Raw genomic sequence first — 8,199 nt, 5'->3', positions numbered from 1 at the left:
TTTTATTGTTCTAGGTAAGAATTTAAGTCCTATATTGGATAGGTATGGAAATAGTAGACAATCTTGTCTTGTTTCATAGGAAATGTTTTGAGTTTCTCTCCATTTAGGTTGATGTTGGCTATGGGTTTACTATAAATTGTCTTTATTGTATTGAAGCATATCCCTTGTATCCCTAAGCTCTCTAGGACTTTTACCAAGAAAGGATGTTGGATTTTGTCAAAGGCCTTTTCAGCATCCAATGAGATGATTACATGGTTTTTGTCTTTTAGTCTGTTTATGTGGTGGATTATGTCTATTGATTTCTGCATGCTGAATCATGTTTGCATCACTGGGATGAAGCCAACTTGATTATATTAGATAAGCCTTTAATATGTTTTTTAATGTTATTTATTTTTCTCAGATCTCTCATGGTGTTGATGACTATGCTGATTGATTATAGCTTTGTCAGTTTAAGAGCAGAAAGCATACCAGCTCCTCCTACAAAGCTTCAGATGTCTTCTCAGTTCTCTTCATTAGTAAAAATCAGGCCGCTGGCCTCAATAGAGAGCTACTTCTAGGTCTCTAGCTGACAAAGGCACAGTTTACCTTGCTACCAGACTCTAAAAAGAGTATAATCTCACAAAACAGGTTGCAAAGTAACTTTTTGCTACTCCTTTGTGAGATATTTTGTTCATAGATTTGTTGGCTATTTATAGCTGTGGCAATGAGAACATTTTCTGTAGATTTAAATGCAGTATTTGCTGCATAAGAGTTTTCTTGCTTTTTACCCCACTTACGCCCTCTTTTTTATTACTCTTTAAGCTATTCCCAAATAACTCTTTTTGTGGATCATTTTTAGTGTCTATGAACTGACATTACTACTTATGTGAACATACTCTCGCAGAGAATAGTACAATTGATGGTAAATGAGTGATCCACTATCACCATCCACCCATCTACACCCATCAACAGGATCTAGCATCCACCTGCAAACTATAGTAGCACAACAGCAGCGCAAATATTATGAGAGTATCCAACCACTTTTTAAAATTGGATTATGGAATCACACCTAAAGGAACATAGAAATAAAATGACTCCCAATGGCAAATATAAAGAAAGAAAAGAAGCAAATTCCACCCACCAAGTACCTGTTTTCTACAGAAATTTTTATGTAGTCTGTCAACAGGCACTTTTGTGAGATTGTCTCTATGTAAATTTGACTATTAGAACAAAGAATGAATGATATCACCCTAAGGCCTCCTGGTTTGTGTGTGGTGGGTGGGGGATGGAGCAAGGTTACTCCCTTGTCTGTGCAGAAGTCACACTGCTGAAGTGTTTTGGGAAGGAATTCCATTTTGAAGGGAAAAGTCATGGCTTCACAAGGTTTTTACATATATGACAGTGATTTTTCTAAAATCGGGTTGCTCCATGTGGACATGGACGTATACACTTTCCGAGGATCTGCCTGTTGGTCTGTCATCTGTACATTCACTGTATATTGTGGACTCTGACAGACAATTCCAGCTCTAGGGAATCCAATAGTTCTCTTACTTCTTTGGTATCTGTATGCTTTGTGCACAAAGACACATGCATTAATAAAGTATGATAAATATTTTAAATTGTTTTATCAAAAACTAGAGAAAGTCATAAGCAAAGCCACTGAAAATGTCAAGTATTTGTGACTGAGCCCTCCATTTTGGTCTGCTGATCTATCATGCTTTCTGAATGCTGAATACTTCACACTGGCTCGATTCCTACATCTTTATAGTAATTTTAAATCAGAAATCAAGGTGTTGTAATTTTATTTGAAAACTGTTTATCTATTGAGATCTTGGTCCATTACCTTCCCTTTGATGTTACTTAATAATGTTGGCTGTGTAGCAATGTCTGGCTTCTTGGAATCAGACAGAAGCAGTGAACAGTGGGTAAACTCTATTGTAAATGTAATAAAAATACCCACAAGTTAACAATCTAACTTTAAACAGGACAGTTCCACAAAAAATTACTTCAATCAATTTCAGTAATCAAGCTTAATTTTTAATGTTGTTAATGGGTTGTTTAATTTGATATTTGAGAGTTAATAAGACAAATTAAAGATAATTGGGGTGACTTTTAAATTTAGATTTAATGGCTTTAAGAAATAAATTTTCTTCTTATTTTGTCCAATTTGAAATTTTATAAGTTCTTTTACCTCTGCTTAGACTAGTTAAAGAAAACCAAAAGAACATGCATTTTACATTATTTAAACATTTAAAGAATTTTACAAACTAACTAGAGAAGGCTGAATCTGAGAACCGAGGAATTCATAATCATTTTTTAGTTCTACAAATTTCTTGTCTTGTTTTGCCTGGAAGGGACTGGATTTCTAAGATCATGTTATTTAATAAAATCACCTAATATTCTGAATACAGTAATCACAGTTCAGAAATTATCATCTAATGTACATAACTTGATATGTAAAATTAATTTTTTTGTGAAAATCTCATTTAGCAAAAACACAGGATGAAAAAACCTCCACTAGGAGACCCACTGGAGCAGACCATTGAGGGAAAACAAAAACACGGGTGTATGGCTTAGACTAGGGCATTACCAGGAGACCTTGGTCCAAGGATATAGAAACTATGTCTCACAGGGTTTGCATGAACACACTACTAAAGAATGCCTCAAAGACTTTTAGCTAGCATTAAACACACTTTAGACAAAAGAGATCAATCAATAGAAATCTTTAATAATATAGAGCCAGAATTCTTAATTTAAAAAGTGACTATAAAAAGAGAAAATTGATTGCAGGAGTCTTGACAACAGCAACTGTTTTCAGTTTATTAGATAATGTGATTATCAGCATAGGACATCTCTGGGTACAATAATTAGGGGAGCGGTTTTATTGCTGGTAGCTCTCCAGAGAGGCCTGTGAGTTTGGTTATGGATAATCTGTGTCAGGGTGATCCTGGGTGTTGCCTCTGGATAAGCACCTCCATATCACTGAAAACAGATCCATATCTCTACTTCGCAAGAATTTTCTCTCTGGGGCTGTTATCTTTTCTCACTAGCCTTTTCAAAGCTCCCTTCACATCTTTGTTTCTTAAAGTGTAAATGAGGGGGTTTAGAGTAGGAATAACCACAGTGTACAAAAGGGTGATGAATTTCCCCTGACTATGTGCATACGAACTATTAGGCTGGATATAGACAGCAGTGATTGTGCCATAAAATAGCACTACTACCAGCAGGTGCGATCCACAGGTTCCAAGAGCTTTACCCCAGGTTAGAGCTGACTTTAACCTCATCAGTACTTGGGCAATGTACCCATATGATACCAAGATGAGTGCCAGGGGAAGGAGGAGTAGCACCAAGGAAGCCATGAATAGCTGCACTTCGTTGCTACACAGGCCAGCTTGATCATGGCAGGAACTTCACAGATGAAGTGATAAATCCTGTGGTTCCCACAGCGAGGCAGGTGGAGGGTGATGGTGCCCTGAATCAGCGTGTTGCCCACTCCACTCAGCCATGCTATTCCTGCAAGAGCCTGGCAGAGCCGTGGGTGCATAACTGTGGCATAATGGAGTGGCCGGCAAACAGCAGCATAGCGATCAAATGCCATAACTGCGAGGAGGACACACTCAGTGGACCCCGGAGCCAGAGACACATAGAGTTGAATAGCACAACCTGTGGGAGTAATTGTCTTGGCTGGACCATGGAGGTTCCACAGCAGCTGAGGAACAATGCTGGTGGAAAAGCAGATATCAACAAAAGAGAGGTTGGTAAGAAAGTAGTACATGGGTGTTTGGAGCACGGAATCCAAACAGGAGACAAGGATGATGGCTGTGTTGCCTACCAGTGTCAGGAGGTAAGAGATTAGCACCACCACAAAGAGGAACTTTTCAAGTTGTGGCTGATCAGAGAAGCCCACCAGGATGAAATTGCCACCTGAGCTCTCGTTAACTGTCATCACTCTACCTATACAAAGGAGGGCGGCAAACACAGAAGCGCAGGTTCGATAAAACGGAAATGGAAAGGGATCAGAAATCCGCTAGAAGAACATGGATCCTAAAGACGGAAGATAGGAAATGTTCTATATAGGAGACAGGTAGGAAAATGAGGGAGAGAAAGAGAGAGAGAGAGAGAGATTGAGATTCATGTTTCAATGGAAAGTCAAAGAATAAAGAGTTTACTGAGAATGAGAACTGTTAAAGGCACAGAGCTACACAAAGAACTACAAACAAGTAAGGGATAAGAGTAGAAGAAAGAGTCTTACCCAGGGAAAAGTGCACCAATTCATTAACCAATCCCAAGTGGTCAGTCCTGAAAACACATACAAGTAACATCTTACAGTTTGAGCGGGACATATGCATATATAGATATTCCTAAATGCATGTGTGCATGTAAAAATTATTGGAAAAGGCCATAAGTTTGAAAGAGAGCAAGGAGAGGGTTTGGAGGAAGAAAAACGAAGGGAGAAATGACATAATTATCAATCTCAAAAATAAAAGGAAAATGCTTTAAAAAGTTCAGAGCTAAAAAAACAGACCTTGTGAAAATTACTCAACAATCGATTGCTCAGTTTTTCCAAATTGTCTCATTTATTCTTTTAAGAAATTTACCCTCTTTTCTTCAAAAGCACTTATAAAATTACCCATGAAAGGTAGAAAGAGAGCTGTCAAATATATAAACAGGTTTTTGGTAGGTATCCCATTGTGACAGTAGGAAAAGTAACAAAGAAGCATTTGGAAAGAAAAAGTAAAAGGAAATGATACTGCACATCTCTTCCTGAAATGGGTATTTGTAAAATGCTGAGAAAAAAATTATACAACCATAGTGATTTAATGGTTTGTTAGACATAATGCATGGGCTAGTTGTCTGCCAGTATTTTTCTTATAATATGAAAGCAGGCAGTCTTGAGTAGTTTAGCAGTCAATATAGAACGCTCTTGTTAGTTTTGAATACTTTTAGAGCCTTGAAAAATAATTTTACACTTGTGAGTTTTATTTTTATGTTACGGTAAGTAAGACTTAATTAGCCACCTTTGAACTTGTGTTTTATAACCTATTTTCCTTGTTATTGTAACTTCATAGTATAAAACAATAGAGAATATAAGCTCAATTGATTTATTGCTTTATTTAGATTTCCAAAACATTTCTTTGTGTACATACATTGTACACAGTACTGTGCTACATAATGTCATTTTCATACACGTGTATATTGTATATTAAGAGAAACCCCTTATTTTCCCATTTCATTTAGTTTTATCAAAGACTTTATATGAATATATTAGATAGGAAGCCTTATAGGGGAGCACTTATCTTTTGACTGTAATGCTTCATTATCATATTTCATAAAAATAATGTAAAATAGGATATTACTTAAAGTAAAATTAGTATTTATAAAAATGCCAGTTTCCCATACTATCATTTAATCAAGTTCTGCACAATTTCACCCTCCTTTCTCTTTTCAGAATGATACCTAATATAACAATGTTACTTCTCACTTAATCAAGTTTTAATTCCTTTATTCATTCAGTGTCTCCTAAGATTACTTTAGTCATGCTTATCAACTTCTACCTACCTGTAAGGGTCAATTTCCTGGGCATCCTTTCTGAAATCCTGAGGGGCTTTGTTTATAACCATGCAAATTTACACATGTGTCTATTTCAAAGAGCAGGGGGAAGGAAATGCTAAATGTGCAGAAATGCTTCTTTTAAATATCTAAAACAAACAAATATATTTAAACAATAGAATAGATGTTAACACACTTTTAGTAAGTTGCTGTCTTAACCATCTTATAAAATTGCTACTCTCCCATTTTTCCTCTCTTAACTAAGAAATGTTGTTTAAAAATTAATCAGATAAAGGGTGTGATAAAATAGTATGTTTCTTAAATTATCTAATTCAAATTTAACATCGATGTTTATATTCATTTATCTGTTATTATTCATATTTAATGAAAAAGCTAAGTATTTTTCCCTAACTGTATGCACTTCACATTGATCATTCAAGGTACTTGACTGTCCTTAGGAATTGTGTGAAACAATAATTTTGAAACCATATTTTAACATTATAATGCTATAAAATAAGTTTTTCCAGAAATGTTAGTGTTTTTGTAAAGGTAGCTGCCATATTTTGTATTTTCAAGCTTCTTTACTGATATAGCCATGATTTCTTAATGGATTGATGTAACTCAGTCTTGTTGAGGAAATAAAAGACATGAACATCTTAATTTACTTCTGTTTTAAATGTAAGTATTTAATATAAAAGCAATGCTTTTAGTTCTCTATAATTTTTCAGAAAATACAGTGATTCATAATCAAGGAAACACGAATAGTTGCCATGTATACACAAAAAACAGAGAGGCATAAACTGTCTCCTCAGCAGCACATGTATGTCCAACACTATTGCCATGTTATGAAGGAGTTCATATTTTAAAGAATCTAAGTCATAAGGAAATTCTGTCAAATGGAGAAATTATCTTTCTTTGTTATGCTATCTTTGCTTTTTCTATTTCTGAACATATATTCTACAAACTTAAGGTAACTGTAAAATATAAATTATTTAAGTCTAAGTTTATAGTGAAATTTAATTTACTATGTTATTAAAAAATTTTTAAACTGCTCAGAATTCCAAAATACATATAAATAATTAGCCGAGCCACTTAAAGAAGACTGACTTGGCAGTTGGTGAAAATATTACTTTCTTAGCTACAGTTTGTATAATGGTGAGAAGAGGAGATGAAGAACAGGTGGTTATTATTTCCTCACCTCTGAAAGTTTTGTCCCCTCATCCTTCCAATTACATTCATAGGCTGAAAAGATGTTGCTTTTCATAAACACAAGACTCTGAAAATGAATCTTTGAATCCAAGCCCAAATATCAGATGTGAGTGCTTTGGCCAGAGCTAGGGGATGTTGAAGTGTATCACTGCAGCAGGAAATGATGCCAGCCCAAACTGGGATCTGGGGATCCCTATATTCCTAAAAGGGCAATTATCATCTGACACAAGAGTGACCAAGAACAAAATCTTCTGGGATACTGTATTGTAGTCACTGCTTCTTCACAGGTAAGTCTTTAATATGAGATGTTTCCAGGCTGTCAGGTCACATGCTGGACTTAGATTGTGAAGAAAGTGAGAATAGATTTCTTACTCTGAGCAAGTCTCAAGATTAGATAACTAATTCTCATGGAATCATCTCCCTTATTGACATGATTAGTAGTCTCTGTATAATCAGAACATAAAGCTTCGAATAAAGGTGAATATATGACATGGCAACCATTGTCCTAGGAATGAATTTTAATATGTGGATTCTGTTGAGGAGAAACAAGAGTAGTTATTTTGACAGTTTTATCCATATTCTTTAATTTTATAAAAAGGTTCTGTGGTCTCACATATAAACTTCTTAAAAATTCACAAAGTTCATTGGAACTTCATTCAAAAACATAAAGCAAAGCACATGCACTATAGTTGCTTGAGCCTACTTTGTTCCAAATCATTTGCCTGCAACCATTTCATTGAGTGATCTTGAGTAATACATCTTAAGAACTTATATAAAACAGATAGTAAGACAAGTGTAGAGAGACGTCATCACAGAAACCTGCATTTAAAAATGGAGAGGGCACCGTCTTATTGACATCAGTCATAAATCAATGCTAATAAGCAAAGGTCTCATGAAGAACATAGACACCAACACATATAATCCTTCTTTGTGATAACTTTTAGAAGATCCTAAAAATAATACTTAATTCATTTGATGTCATACCTGAAAACAGGCATATACATTGGGGAAGAGATATATAGGTTATGACCATTCCATACACAAAAGTATCTGTCATGTTGAGATAGATTTAAGGAATATACCTCTCTCTATGCCTATAGAGCAGAAATAAGACATCATCAGATCACTCTTTGATAGAGTCTAAGTTGGCAGTAATATTTTAATGCAAACTTTCTTTTAAATAAGCTATTAAGCATTGGGAAATTTTGACTCATTAATTAATTGATACTAGATAAGCTCCTGGTGCCCTGGGTTTCTTGAGTGAAAAACTATGGTGGCTAGTTTTATGTCAACTTGATACAAGCTACAGTTATGAAGAAGGAACCTCAACTGAGAAAAATATACCCACCATGTTAGCCTGCAAAAAGCAAAACACAAAACAAAACAAAACAAAACAAAAAACCCTGTTGCTCATTTTCTTGTTTAGTAATTAAGGTAGGAGGATCTAGGGCATTGTGGGTG

The 8,199-nt window shown here is 35.2% G+C and overlaps 1 pseudogene; it reads right to left on the bottom strand.

Moving 5' to 3' along the window:
• Nucleotides 1-2,981: 2,981 nt before the first annotated feature.
• LOC130862919 (olfactory receptor 2G3-like) lies at nucleotides 2,982-3,925 on the bottom strand (annotated as a pseudogene).
• Between the last annotated feature and the right edge of the window lie 4,274 nt (nucleotides 3,926-8,199).

This window comes from Chionomys nivalis, chromosome 20 (genome assembly GCF_950005125.1).
Source record: "Chionomys nivalis chromosome 20, mChiNiv1.1, whole genome shotgun sequence".
NCBI lineage: Eukaryota > Metazoa > Chordata > Mammalia > Rodentia > Cricetidae > Chionomys > Chionomys nivalis.
This window is presented reverse-complemented; position numbering and strand designations above follow the sequence as displayed.